Source organism: Prosopis cineraria, unplaced genomic scaffold (genome assembly GCF_029017545.1).
Source record: "Prosopis cineraria cultivar Desert tree isolate PC_DT_omini unplaced genomic scaffold, ASM2901754v1 PC6, whole genome shotgun sequence".
Lineage (NCBI taxonomy): Eukaryota > Viridiplantae > Streptophyta > Magnoliopsida > Fabales > Fabaceae > Prosopis > Prosopis cineraria.
In genome coordinates, this window is record NW_026555337.1 from 38,355,658 (window position 1) to 38,370,072 (window position 14,415).

Consider the following 14,415-nt stretch of genomic DNA (forward strand, 5'->3'; position numbering starts at 1 on the left):
AAAATAATCCCCCTTGTGAGAAAACGCCAAGCAACGTGAGAGAAAGAGAGTAAAATAATATAAAAATGGGATTGTGGTCCCAAAATTATATTAAAAAAAATTATAGGTTTAAATTTAATTATTCAAACCTTTGGACCATTACTTGCAATTTTCACAAATTGCATCTTAGGTCCTTAGTTGCAATTTTCACAAATTATAATAAAAAATTTCTCATGTTTCCTCCACAATGTACCTCCTCTTTTTATACATGAGGAGGTGCCTTTCATTCCCACATCTAACTGATATGGGACTAAACCCCCTCCCCCTTTTTTTTTACTTTCTTTTCTTTTCTTTTCTTTTTCTTTTTAACTCACACACACACACATTAATAATATTTTTTTTAAATCTTAAAATTATATCTTAACAAAATATTTCTTATATAATTTTAAACTTAAGTTTTTAATTTATAATTAAATGCCTAACCATATTATTATTTTTAAATAACCTCAAATAATATAAATTCCTATTATTATCATCATTTAAAAAAAACTTAAATTTCATAAATTTTTTTATCTAAAAATTAGAATGTTACAGGTTCACTTGCAGGTCAACTCTTGTCCATTAATTAAAAAAATAATCTTTTAATCTAAATCAAATTGTTAACGGGTCGAATTGATAATTAAGTCAGTTTAACCATTCAGTTCGGTTCTTGAGATATCATGGGGGAGCAGTGATATTATAAAATATGAAAAATTGAATGTTTTAAATTCCTAATGGTTGGAGCTTGGGAAAAAAGTTGAGGTCATTATTGTAAAATTCCAGCCATGGAGAGTTCGTAATTAAAAAGAGGAAAGGAAATCCACATGGCGTTACTTGTGGGAGAAGAGAAAACAAGTGACGAAAATAGGAAATGACTTTGAGTGAGGAAACACAAATGCGCAATGATAAGTGGATGATTTAAATAGGCACCAAACAAAGCCAAACCAAAACCAATCAAACAATCACATTTCAACATTCCCACTTCTTAGTCATCATTCCAAACATTCCAAACTCCAACAAGTATCCATCATAGTTCCAAAGAACCACACATTTTTTGTTAAGAAAAAAAAATCAAAAGAAAACATTCTTAATCTTTAAGTAATGTTCATTATATTCAAAACAATTTATAAGCACACTTTATTTTTATCAAAAGAAAAAATTATCTCCATTTAAACTAAAGATAAAAGGACTTGCTTTATGACAATGACATATAAATGGACCGAGTTTTTTTTTAAATCTTATTCAGATAACATAATTAAAAATATCATTGAAAATAACAAGCACACTTGAAAAAGAATTCATGAATGCTCAACTGATATAAAAAAAAAATTAAGGAAGAGTAAATTCATCAACCTAGTTTTGCCTTTTAAATTTACTGTGAACAGAGAATGATAACGAGAGAACCTGCACTTGATGCTAGAATTTTCTACAAAGTTACACACACGTGTATGCATACATGTCCACAGATATATATGTGTATCAAAAAGTTACCTTAGGCTTATCTTAAAACCTTACAAATTAACAGGAATTGAATTTAATAAGATAAGCTAATCCTGAATTAATGTTTAAATTCACACTAAGAGATAATATGCTCATATTGAATACCCAACAATATCTCAAACAAAATTTCTTTTAATAGGAAGATACTTTAAAAAAACCTTGTTATATAGAAAATATTAATACTTCATTTATTAAAAAATGTAAAACATTTTTATCCCTATTTAATATCATTTTTTGCTCTAAAATAATATAAAGTGATTTATTTATTACGGACACTTTTGAAAAAAAATAATGATTATACTTTAAAAGACTCAATTTTTTTATATTTTTAAATATCTAACTCTTTAAAAAATAGTTTATATTTTAAAATGAATGAATGCATATTATAATTGCTTTCCACTATTTCTTTGCAATAATCAAATTTGTGACACACAATCCCCAATAATCAAAAAGGTCATCAGTCAGAGCTTGCATAAAAATATAAGATATTTTTTAAAGAATTATATATTTAAAAATATAAAATATTTTTAGTTTTTTAAAATATAATTATTATCTTTTTGTAAAAAGTATCTCTATTGAATTTAAAAAAGGGTTAACCTATGATTCTAAACTCTTTTTTTATTATTCTCCTTTAACATTTAAAAACAATACAATATTATCTTTATCATTAACAAATATATTAACTTTAACTATTACTCCTTTTGTTTAAAAATATAAGATATTTTTAACTGAATCTCACCCTAATAAAGTAGTTACTTACCTTCAAACTAACTTTATCTTTTTATATTTACCCTTATTTAAAAAGGTGTTTCACTTTAAAATAAATATAAAGTAATTTATTTAATAAATAAAATTTTTAAAAAATAATAATTATACCTTGAAATACTTAAAATGTCCAATATTTTTTAAAATTTAACTCATCAAAAAATATTTTATATTTTTAAATGGAGGGAGTAGTTAACTAGAATATTATAAAACAATATCTCAAAAATTATAAAAAAATTACCCAAAAAATTTTTGTGTAATTTTTGAGCTTATTTTATGATTAATTAATGATAAAAGTTAGCTTTTTGTTAACAATAAGAGTGGCATTGTGCTCTTTATAAATGTTGAAGAAAAACATTATATTAAAAATAAGTTTAGGATCTCGAACTCTCATAAATTTATAATTTAAAAGTAAAACTGTCATTTAACTCTTTAATAAATTTAACATAACAAAAACAAGTAATTAATGGTTCTAAAAATGTGTAAAATCCCTTATAAAATAAAGCAAGAAAAAAAAAAAGTCTCTTACAAAAAACACTTGAATTGTTCCAAACCAGTAAATGCAACCAAATAAAACGGCAAGGCTTTTAGGAAAGTCCACGAGTAGCAGTGGAGGAGCTGGACTTTAATGTACGTATCATGAGACTATGATTGTGTCTTATACCATCTCTTTCACGCTACCTATAGAGCTCCAGCTGTGATGATGGGTGTGGACTAATGTGAGCCGTCGGATTCAGCTTGCGTGGGACCCACTAACTTTAAAGAAGTTTGGTTCCTGACCGATTCAAACATGAAACGACCTGTTCAATTGTTCAAAAATTCCTTTGTCCAAACCCAATGGATGCTTCCATTTTCGACTCAAATTGAATCATTCGACGGTTGCTACTGTCACTGTTATTTCCTTTAATAATGTATTTTCAAAATAAATTCTCCCTTGAAAAATTCATGAACACTATCTCCCATCAAGGCCGTGTGAAAAAATTTAGAGACCTAAACTGAAATTTTTTGCAAAGACTAATGTGTATAATTGTCCCTTTCAAATACAAAAAATATCTATGATCATATACCAGCATAGCAAGATGAAAAGTTAAATTAAAATTGAGATTGTAAAGGAGAGCTTGAGAAAAGGGATACAGTGCCTTTTTTTTTTTATAAGATGACATAATATAAATTAGCATATCATAGATTTGACTATTATTTTAAATAGATAATAGGCTTAGTCCAATAATTAAAGTTATAGTATAAATGATTGAAGCTTTTTTCAATTGAAAAAACAATTAATATATTTTATTCTTTTTTATCTATAATTAAACATATAATAATATAAATATCAATTACACTATGACATATGTATGTATTAAGATTTTTTTTTTCTGAGGCCTAAGGCAGTTACACGGCCTTGCCTCTCGTTAACTCTTTCATTACATCCCCAATTTTAAGGGAAAACATTACTCATTCAGTCTATTTATATTTGTATAAATATATACATATTTTCAAAAAAAAATATTTGATGTAAAATTTATAGATTTTTATTATGATAAATTTCTTCGCAAGGGCTTTAAATGTCATTGTCCTTAGTACAATAGAAGGAATATTTTTTTCATTAAAAAATAAAAATTATTTTTAATCAAATCTTATATTAATAAAGTAGTTAATTATCTTTAAATTAACATCATCTTTTTATATTTACTTTTATGTGATAGGGTGTTTCATTTTAAAATAAGTATAAAGTGATTTATTTATTTTAAGCACTTGAAAAAATACATTAATTACACCTTGAAATACTAAAACTATCTTATATTTTTTAATATTTAACATTTTAAAAAATACTTGTATTTTTTAATGGAAGAAATACTTGTTATTACTTTTATTATTGCACCTAAAGGGGACAATCCTTTGAGGTCATATTTAAATATTATTCGTTCTTTTTAAATAATAATTACTTTGCCCTTTTTATTTTATTTTAAAATATCAAATACCTATTATTTATTTATTTATGAGTGTATATCTTATTTATTTTTAATTTTGTGAAGAGAGGATGCATAGCAAATAACTATAAATTAATGTATGGATATTTTAATTAAATATAGTTTTTTTACAATTTAAAATATTCAGTAGCTTTCCTAATATTTTTAAAGAGCTTTCTTAATCTTTGGAAAAAAATAATTATTTTAATATGGAAGAAGGAGTAGTTTCGTTATGGTCGAAGAAATTCAAAGCATAGACTTTAGTCGCAAGATAAAAATAGTTGCTGAAAAAAAAAGATTTTGGTTAAAGTGAAGTACTATTACAATCAAGTGGAGAAGAATAAATCTTAGAAAAACTTAGATAATATTTATGATTGTGAAAAATAAAGGCTTTTTCCAGGTATGCGACTCATACTAATTAAAACTAAAAAATGTTGACATTTAATTGTTAAAACAAAAAAAAATTAGCAGGCTAACACTTCAATAATCAATATGGTGAATCAATAATCAATAATATATTTATAATTACATGTAATTTTGTTGACTTTCTTAGTCTATAATTCGTAAGCATTTTTATGCGTATTTTTATTTGGGTGATGCAAGCATTTGAACCCGTGATGTTTCTCCTCACTCTGTTTTGTTATTAATTATTCATAAGAAATATTGCACTGGATTAATTAATCAAATGTGGAAGCATCAACGTAAACAAAAGAATTGAATATGAATTAGTTGATCAAAACGCATGGCAGTTGACCTGTTAAGATCATCCAATTAATTAATTAATAATTAATTAGGTTAATCTCTTAACTTCCAAATTATTTATAATTAAATAAACATAATCTCTACTCGCTTACATATAGTATACAATAGACCTCACGTTTCACGCATCATCTCGTTAAGAAATGTCATATGGTTTTATCAGTTTTCTTCTATTTTTCTTTGATTATGTAATTTTTTTTTTATTCCATTGCCCAATATCTTAAAAAACTTGAAAGTATATTACCACTAATGTTTTTTTAAGTTTTAACATTTTAACGGTGGTTTTTAAAATTTAGAATTGAACAATTATCTTTATTTTACATTTTACATACTTCATTGTGCATATACACTACCTACCTTAATTATTTGCATGCCCATGCTAGGAATTAAAAAAGAACTAGGAAAAAAAGATTCCGAATTGCTAAAAATGTTTTTCTTCACAATATATATATATATATATATATATATATATAAAATAAAGGCCCTCATAACCTTATATATTTGTCTATATCGTCACAAGAATCATTTTACATGATTAAACAACATTAAATTAATCTTTTTAGGGTATGGTTAAGATTAGTTGGTACATAACATCGTTCTGATAGTTTTCATCTCTTTGCCTCTTTTCTCATAAATCATAATCATCATTTATCCCTTTGGTCTCATTCTAAAATTTTCTTTTCTTTTGCTTAGCTTCTTTCCTTCTGGTTGGTGTACCTTCTTTGACACATCCAAACTATTGACCTATATATCAATTAATTAAATCGATTATGATCAAATTAATTAAAACAAGCCATATGATAGTGTTAAATTGAATGACGTATATTATAAATTAACAACCACAAATATATACACTTGTTGAACAACTTTGGTCCAAAATTGATTTAGACATATGGACCTTGAAGCAGCTGATTGTCACAGCTTAACAAAACGGATTGAACGTTTGATAATTGACATAGAACTTGAAGAAAATGATTGGATGTATTAATTAAATATGTGATTATAGATAATTAGTTAGGCGGCTTTGTAATCTCTTGCAACCACTAAACCTTGACATCTCCCATAAGATATATTAATTAGGCCAAGTGGTTGTGCTACTTTGATTAGTTGTCTAAGATGTGTGTGTGTGTGTGTAACTTTATGCATTTGGATTCTAATTCTTGCTAGCATGGCAAAGAATAATTTTTAGTCATACTTATAAGAAATGTGGTTAACCTTTTATCCCAATTTTTTTCTTTTGCTCCTTACTAAATATTGGTTATAGAAAGTACTCTCTTCATCTCAAATTATAAGGTGCTTTTGAAAGAGTTTCTCTGTCCCAAAATATAAATACTTTGAATAGATTGATGTTTTATTAAATACTCAAATTTTAATATTACTCTTACTCTCTCTATAATTAATTTTATCACTTTTCTTTTCATTATATTAAATAATGGGTATTTTGAAAAGTTTATATTTTTATTTTGAAAAGATAAGGTTGTTAGATATATCTAATGAGGTTTATTGATATGTAAAATTTTATCTAAAAGTGTCTTATAATTTGGGATGGAAAGAGTATATTATTAAATATGTTCATTTAATAAGAGTATAGTTAGAAACTTGTTAATTTTTTAAAAATGAGTTAACAAATCTTAAGGCTTTTCTTGGTTTTTGGTGAAAGTGGTTTATAATGCAAACTTTGAAACCTTTTTTTTAATACTTAATGTTTCTTAATTCGACCCCTTCCTTATTTATTGTTGTTTGAATTCCTAAATCAAAATTTGTTATGATTATAAATTACAAATAAATATAAAATTAGCAAGCAACATAATTGTTTTTTTAACAACAACACACACTCTCCGGTCCCTATTAATTACAAGTTATCTCTAATTACCTCATCACATCTAAGGAGAGTTGATTAAGTTACTAACTTTATTTAAAAATAAAATAAATTTATAATTTTATCCCTATTTAAATGTTTTTTAAATTTTTATACATTTTCTTTTATAGTTAATGAGCTTAAATTAGGATAACATTGTAAAGATATAATCAATTTCCCGTCAAACGTCTTATATTAAAAATAAAAAAAAGTTAGAAGGCACCCAAAATAGAAAAAGGGAGGGAGTATATTATATATATATATATATATATATATATAATCAAAAGGAAGGGGAAAAGATGTAATTAATTTAATTATGAAGTTATTTTGCTGTCCAGCGAATTACAACACGTTATATTCTTCTTTGATATAAGTAGGTTGCATGTACGCCATTGGGGTTTACATACACAAACATATGGGACCTGACTTTAGGAATAATATATTCTATAAATTAAACATGCAAAAGGAATTGAGAGGATGATTATGATCTTACTATAATCGTTTAGTTAGGGAGGGAGGCATGTGACTTGACATATAATAATTTTTTTTGACAATTTTTTTTGTAATAATCAAGGATCAAGTTGCAAATACAATTTTCTTTCCCTTTTAGTATGTACATTTGAATTAGGCAAAATATGGCATATCATTGTTGGCACATTGAATTAAGTTGAAACCCACACAAATAATCTGTACATAATTATATCAAACTCATCATATTAAAAACCGTACAAGTTATTGAATAAGTTAAAATAGTGGTATAAACTTTAAATGTTAGTGATTTAACCATTGTTGGAGGTTCAATTCGATTATTATTAAAATAATGTAAGTTCATTTATACCAAAAAAAGTAATATCATTTAACTAATATATGTATAAATATTATATATAACCACGAAAAACTATTGTCTAAATAAAAATGCATTAATCAAAATAGAAAATAAAATATTTGTATATAAATCACATATAATCCAACAGAAATGAGTTACTAAAATACAAATATATAACGGGCTGCTAATTTTTTAAAATTCAAAATGATGTCATATAAATAAGAGAAAAAGTTTATAAAATCCAACTCAATTGACTTGTTCACCACTCCATCTGCTTAAGACAACAAGGCTAAAATGTATAAAATATTTTAAATTTTAAAACAGTTACATTTGACATTTTTTATATTTAAACGTTTAAAACTAATTCTCTTAATTTTTAATTTTTTTTTTCAAAACTCCCCACCATTAATTAAATCTATTATGTTATTATTAGAGTGTGCCATGTCAAATCAAAAAAAGCCACATAAAAATTTAAGCGGCATTTTGGGTAAGCAAATAATAAATGTATGAAAATTATATTATTTTTTAAAATATTTATTTTTGTATTAATTTTATCCATTTTTGTTGTTACCAATGGTGCATAGTTTTTATATATTAAGGATAAATTCTTATTTGTATAATTTTTTTCAATGACAGCTTTTAATTTTTTTATTTGTTTGAATTACAAAATATTATTTTAATTGACAAAGAATAATAAAATTATAGTTTTTTTCTTAAATTGTGTTAACTGTAAATAATGAGAATAAAGTATCGCTCAATTAAAAAAATAAGTGTATCATTATGGGTGTTAAAAGTAAAAAATTATAATTTTGCCTCTCCTTTAAATTATATTAAAATATTAACAAAATATTTTGGGAGAATGATAATTGAAAACCCTGTAAAGATATTAATGTAAAATAAAGACCTTTTAGTTTGCAAATTCCTGATGTTTTAGTTCTAAATTCCTAATAATTTAGTTGTAAAAGGTTATTGATATTTTTCAAGGTCCTTATTTACCATTCTCCCTAATATTTTTTCCAATGTCATGTGCATGTGTATTTCATTAATTTGATATAACAAACTTTATTAATAACATAAAAAAATTAATTGACGGTAGGGGTTTTGGAAAAACAAAATTAAAGGTAAGAAAAGCTAATTTTCAATATTTTAAGGCAAGGAAGGTCACATGCAACTATGTTAAAATTTATTTTTTTTATATATTTTAGCCTAACAATAATAATGATAGTAGGTTCGCGTAACCAAGTATATTCTTTTTTTTTTTGGGGGCCAAAACCAATTATTGTTAATTAATCGCCTTTATTAAAATTTATTTTTTCTTCATTCTTAACAAAGGTGAGAATGTGATATTATTGGATAATGGATACCTAATTTGCTGGACTTACAATATATATCCTTTGGCCAATATAGATATATATGGGAAAACTTGAAGTATATATTATATGCGAGAAATTAAATATGAAATTATGAATATTGGAAGGCAAAGAGGTTGTTAGTTGATCAAATTCACGAGTGCTATAAGGTAGCAATAATTAATAAGCACCATACACTAATGAATGTGCAAGCAAGTGGATTATTGATTAAAGAAATGAATAATCTCATATATAAATATATGTTGTGAAATAATTGTGATAATAATGAGGGATGGAGAATTAGGTTTGGGTGAGTAAATAATTTCTTGACGCATTTGCTTAGGTAGGTTCGTAGGGTTGGAAGCATATGAAGAATTTCCGAATATTTATTGAATAATCCAAATAGATACTCAAATATAAGCCAGCGAAACATGCTATTTAAAATGAAATTATTATAATTAAACGCATTCAAATATGAGCTAACAGAACATGATATTTAAAATGAAATTAATTGCTATTTCAATTATTAAATAACTACTATTTTATTGATTTAGAAATTCCACACAACAATTCATCATGTTTTCAGACTTAGCATTTGTATTGTCCCAAAACAAAAATGAAAAGGAAAAAAAAAAGAAATGGGTTAATTATTAGCATGTTAATTAAATAAATGAAGCTTAGTTCTCCACTTTGACTTATGATTATATCTAATTTCTTTAAAATGTTTACTTGGTGGCTTCTGACATAATTTTGATGGCAAAGAAATGTAATTAAATAGTTAAATTACTTAATCCCAACGATAGCATACCATCGGGAGAATTTGACTTTGAGTACGAGTGAAGAAAATAATGTATGTCCACTATTCCATGAATTTTGTGCACATGTACACAAAATATATTATTATAAAAATAATATTTACAATAAAAAAATTAAAAATTATAATTATTCTAGTAAAGCATGAGGAGAAAGAGAAAACGGATAAACAAAAAGAAGTGAAAAAAATACTACAAATTCAAAACTTTAACATTCGAGGTTATGAATATTATTAAATATTGCCTCTGATTTCTTGGGTAACTTTGAAAAGAATTTTTTCTCATAAAAGATTTGATGGGATATCAATTGTATTTTTATAATACTATTTATATTTAAATTTATTAATTGTGGGATAAAATGTAATTTAAAATTAATTTTTTTTAAAAAATAGAAGTTTATTTTATTTTTAAATAAAATTAATAGTTAAACCATATTTTCTTGACTCCTATAAACGAATTAGAAGTGCCTATAGAGGACAAGAGAATTATTGCAATATTTAAAAAAAATACTTTCAAAATCTTGTAATAAGAATTTCAAATTTCCGATAATAATTTTTCAGTCTTGAAAAGTAAATACAATGTTCAATATTATGAGAATCACGAAAATAAATAAATAAGTAAGTGATAAGAAACAGTAAAAAAGTCACGTCATCACATGCATGGAAGCAAGTTGCAATATAATTGGAAACAAAGAACTCTGAACACGTCAGAGCGGACTGGTATTCTGATTTATGAACTCAGAAGTTTGGTCCTATATTCTGGAAAATCAGGCATGTGACTGAAGATTATTTGACCGTTATGTACTCATGTTCATTAAAAATAAGAAGTTATATAAGATCTGTATCTTCTAAATTTGTGATTCTCTAGAAGTTATAAACAAGATTAAATGAATAATTAAACTTGTTTTAGCTTTGGATCGAGTCATAGTACAGATGAGTCCAATTAATCAATGACAGATTTTTATGCAAAAAAAAAAAGAAAAAAAGAAAAAAATGACATTGTTATGAATAATATGTGTTGGTAAAAAAAATGAACTGACAAACTGACATAAAAAATTGGTTACATTAAACTCTCATTTAATTCTTATCCAAAACTCACTAAATGGATTTGTACTCCCTTTGACCAACAAGCCATCAATCACATTCTTAGGCCCCTCAACATTTAAGACAGTTTTGGAATACAATCAAAATAAATCATTTCAATTATAAAATATTTCCTCTATTTTAAATTATAAAATATTTTTACATAAAATTTATTATCTTAAAATATAAAATATTTTTAAAAATTAAAATTTTATTAAATAAATTTATTTTAATATTATCATTTTTTATCTAATATTAATTAAGTATAAATTTAAGGTTATTAAATAAAAAAAATTTTTAAAAGTTTATATTTTTATTTTTTAAAAAATAATTTTTTTAAGTGTATTTAATAAAATTTATTATTATGTGAGATTTTATTTAAAAATATTTTATAATTTAAGATAAAAGAGTATTATTTTAGAATTTGATTCATAATAATTGTTTGAAAAAAATGTGGCAAGGTGAAGACCAAGAAAGTCAATATTTGATGGTTAAACGCTAAGCTATAAATAAAAAGACTCAAATATTTAATAGTTATAATTAAAAATGTTAAATTTATAGTGCAATTTGTGAAATTTTTAAATGACACTTAGATTTTTTTTTTTTAGAAAGATCAATCTCATAGTTGTTAGCTATGGGAATACCTTAAAAAAACAAAAAAGTCAATATTGTTTTGGTTAAACCAAATATAATTATAGTTTATTTTTTGATACAAAAAAGTACCACAGATTAGCATCAGTATAATAAATTATTGCATACATATAAAGCGTTGTATAGTTATTTTTGTAAATATTGTTTGCATATATTTTATTTTTTAAAAAATAATATAGAAATTAATTTCAAATGATTATAAAATGGTTTAATTTATTTGAATTCCCCTGAAATTTAAACTTGCACTCTTTAATCAGGGGAATGCCAATCATGAGTGGATTTTATAATAATAATAATAATAATAATAATAATAATAATAAATAAATAAATAAATAAATAAATAAAAGGGAGGTTGATATGAGTGAAGAGTAAGCATGATTGGGATTGGCACAAGAGGATAAACATAGAGGGGTGGGTCACTTGGCTTGGCACTTTCTTATACACTTAGAGCCCACTCTTCCTCAATATTCCATGTCCTCCCCATGTGACTTCAACAATTCAAGCCCAACTTTTGCAGGTCATAACATGTGTGTCTATATGCGTGTGTGTGTGTGTTTGGGTTACACCTTGTTGATTTTTATTTTCTGTGATCAAACAAAAGTTATTAACGCTGTGATGGGACTAAACTATGTCTGCAAATTATGCATATCCTTTTTAGCCTGAGACTTGATCTACACTTTTTGGAAGGAAAAGATTGGCCTTTATTAGTTGAGTTGAGGCAGAAGGATGACTATCTTGATTTAAAAAAAAAAAAAAAACACACACACACACAGAGTCCAGGTTTAATTTCAAACATCATATTTCCATTTTTATAAATTATTGTATTGAAATTACGTCAAGAAAAAATATTGTATAAAAATAAGGCCAAAGGCAAAGTATGCTTTCTTGAAAATTAATCGAATTAAACTCACAACCTTCCATGCAGGAATGAAAGGCAGAGCCACATTGAGGTAAGGGGTACAAATAAACCCCTCTCACCTTGAGAAAAATTTTAAATTCAGTATATAAGTTTTAGTATTTTACATTTATACTCTAAAAATTTTGAACTATTTATTTTAGATTTTACTATTTTGCAACTCTTGCCATTGAGTTTTAAAATTTTGCACCCCTTTACTTATGGGTCCTACCTTTGCCATTGGTAATGAGCCTAATGTTATTAGACTGCAAGGTCTTGATAGATTGGTCATTGGTACAGGCTGCTCCCTCTGCAGAATCAAACTTGAAAAAAATGTTGAATAGATTGGTCCAAGCTAGCTAGGTTGTAATCGAGTATGCTATGATAGAGATGGAAATATAAAATTTGATTGAAATGGAAGAGAGGGCCAAATAATTGAATAGGAGAAGAAGAGGATAAAAAGATTGCATGAAAAGAAAAGAAAGGGAAAGTGGGAAATGCATTGATTGAAGAGAGTAATGAATGAATTTGAGAGGAAGCTAAGGGTACAACATGTGAGGATTGTCCCTCTTCCATGTGCCTTCAATTACTTATAATTGCTTAGCTTCTCCTTCACACACATTCATCCCTTCTAGTTTTTCTCCCCCTAGAAGGACCTACATTTTCTCATTCTCTCCCCTACACACTTTTCTTTTTCTCCATATATGCAGCAATCAATTCGATTTATTTTATTCACACAATTATTTTGATCTCTTCAAAGTTTGTGTACTTTTTCATGAAATAATATGCATATCAATGTGAGTTGCCACAAATGGTTGAAGTGATTTTAGGACTAGACAAGGATTCAAACCTCACTCATGGGTGTGGGTTCAAATTTCTTTAAAATGATCCTAAGTCTTACTTGGCAGGTCTATCTTATTAGAATGATCTCTTAATGTTTAAAAGATGCAAGTTGCATTATTGCAATTTGAATTAAATTGAGGGTAACCAATAAAATGTGATCTAATTAATAATGATTTGGTCTATAATCTACAAAGTCATGAGATTAAATTTTACTATGAATGTAAAAACTTTATTGGTGGATGATTTTTAAATGTCCTTTGAGTTTAGAGACATAACTTGATCTTAATGAGTTTTTGGGATCTAACTCACATAATTTTGTTCTCTATCAAAAAAATAATCAAATCAAGGTCGTCTTCTCTTCATATAATGGGTTTGGATTCAAATTTTTTAAGATCATAAAAAGTCTTGCTCTATGGAAATTCTTTATCATGAAGATATATATATATATATATATATATATTTGCATTGAACATCTGATATTCTATATTTACCTCACATTGAGAAGAAGGGACTTTGATGAGATTAGACTAATCTAAATTGAGTCAGGTCAAGACTCTTTTAAATAGAAACTCTATCACTAACGTCATTGTATTCTCATCAAAGAGATTCTTTGACTAGATAAGTTAAGCAGCTGCAATTTGAATAAAACAACTTACTATTTATTTTTGCAATAATCAAATTGAGGGTTCGTCTTTTAATATATAAAGTGATAGTGATAAACCCTATTTCAATAACGTACACGAAAGTAGAAGTGAAATTCACTCATTTCTCGCATGTTTCTTGTTGCTTATCTTGAATCTATAAAGTATTCATGTTCTATATTACACTAATACTTCATATAGTGAGAAAACCAGTTATCATTATATTTATTTTAACAAAAATATATTTAATTCTATTTCTTCGTATAACAGAATATCATTATTATTATTGTAAATCTATGACCTGTGTTGCTTGTTTCAGACTTTGTGCAAAACATATGCTTAGAAATTCGTAGAATCCATTAATTTTTATAATTGAAGACAGCGCCTTAAATTTATAGGGAAAGTAAAATATGGCTGTGTGTGTATATATATATATATATATTTTAGCG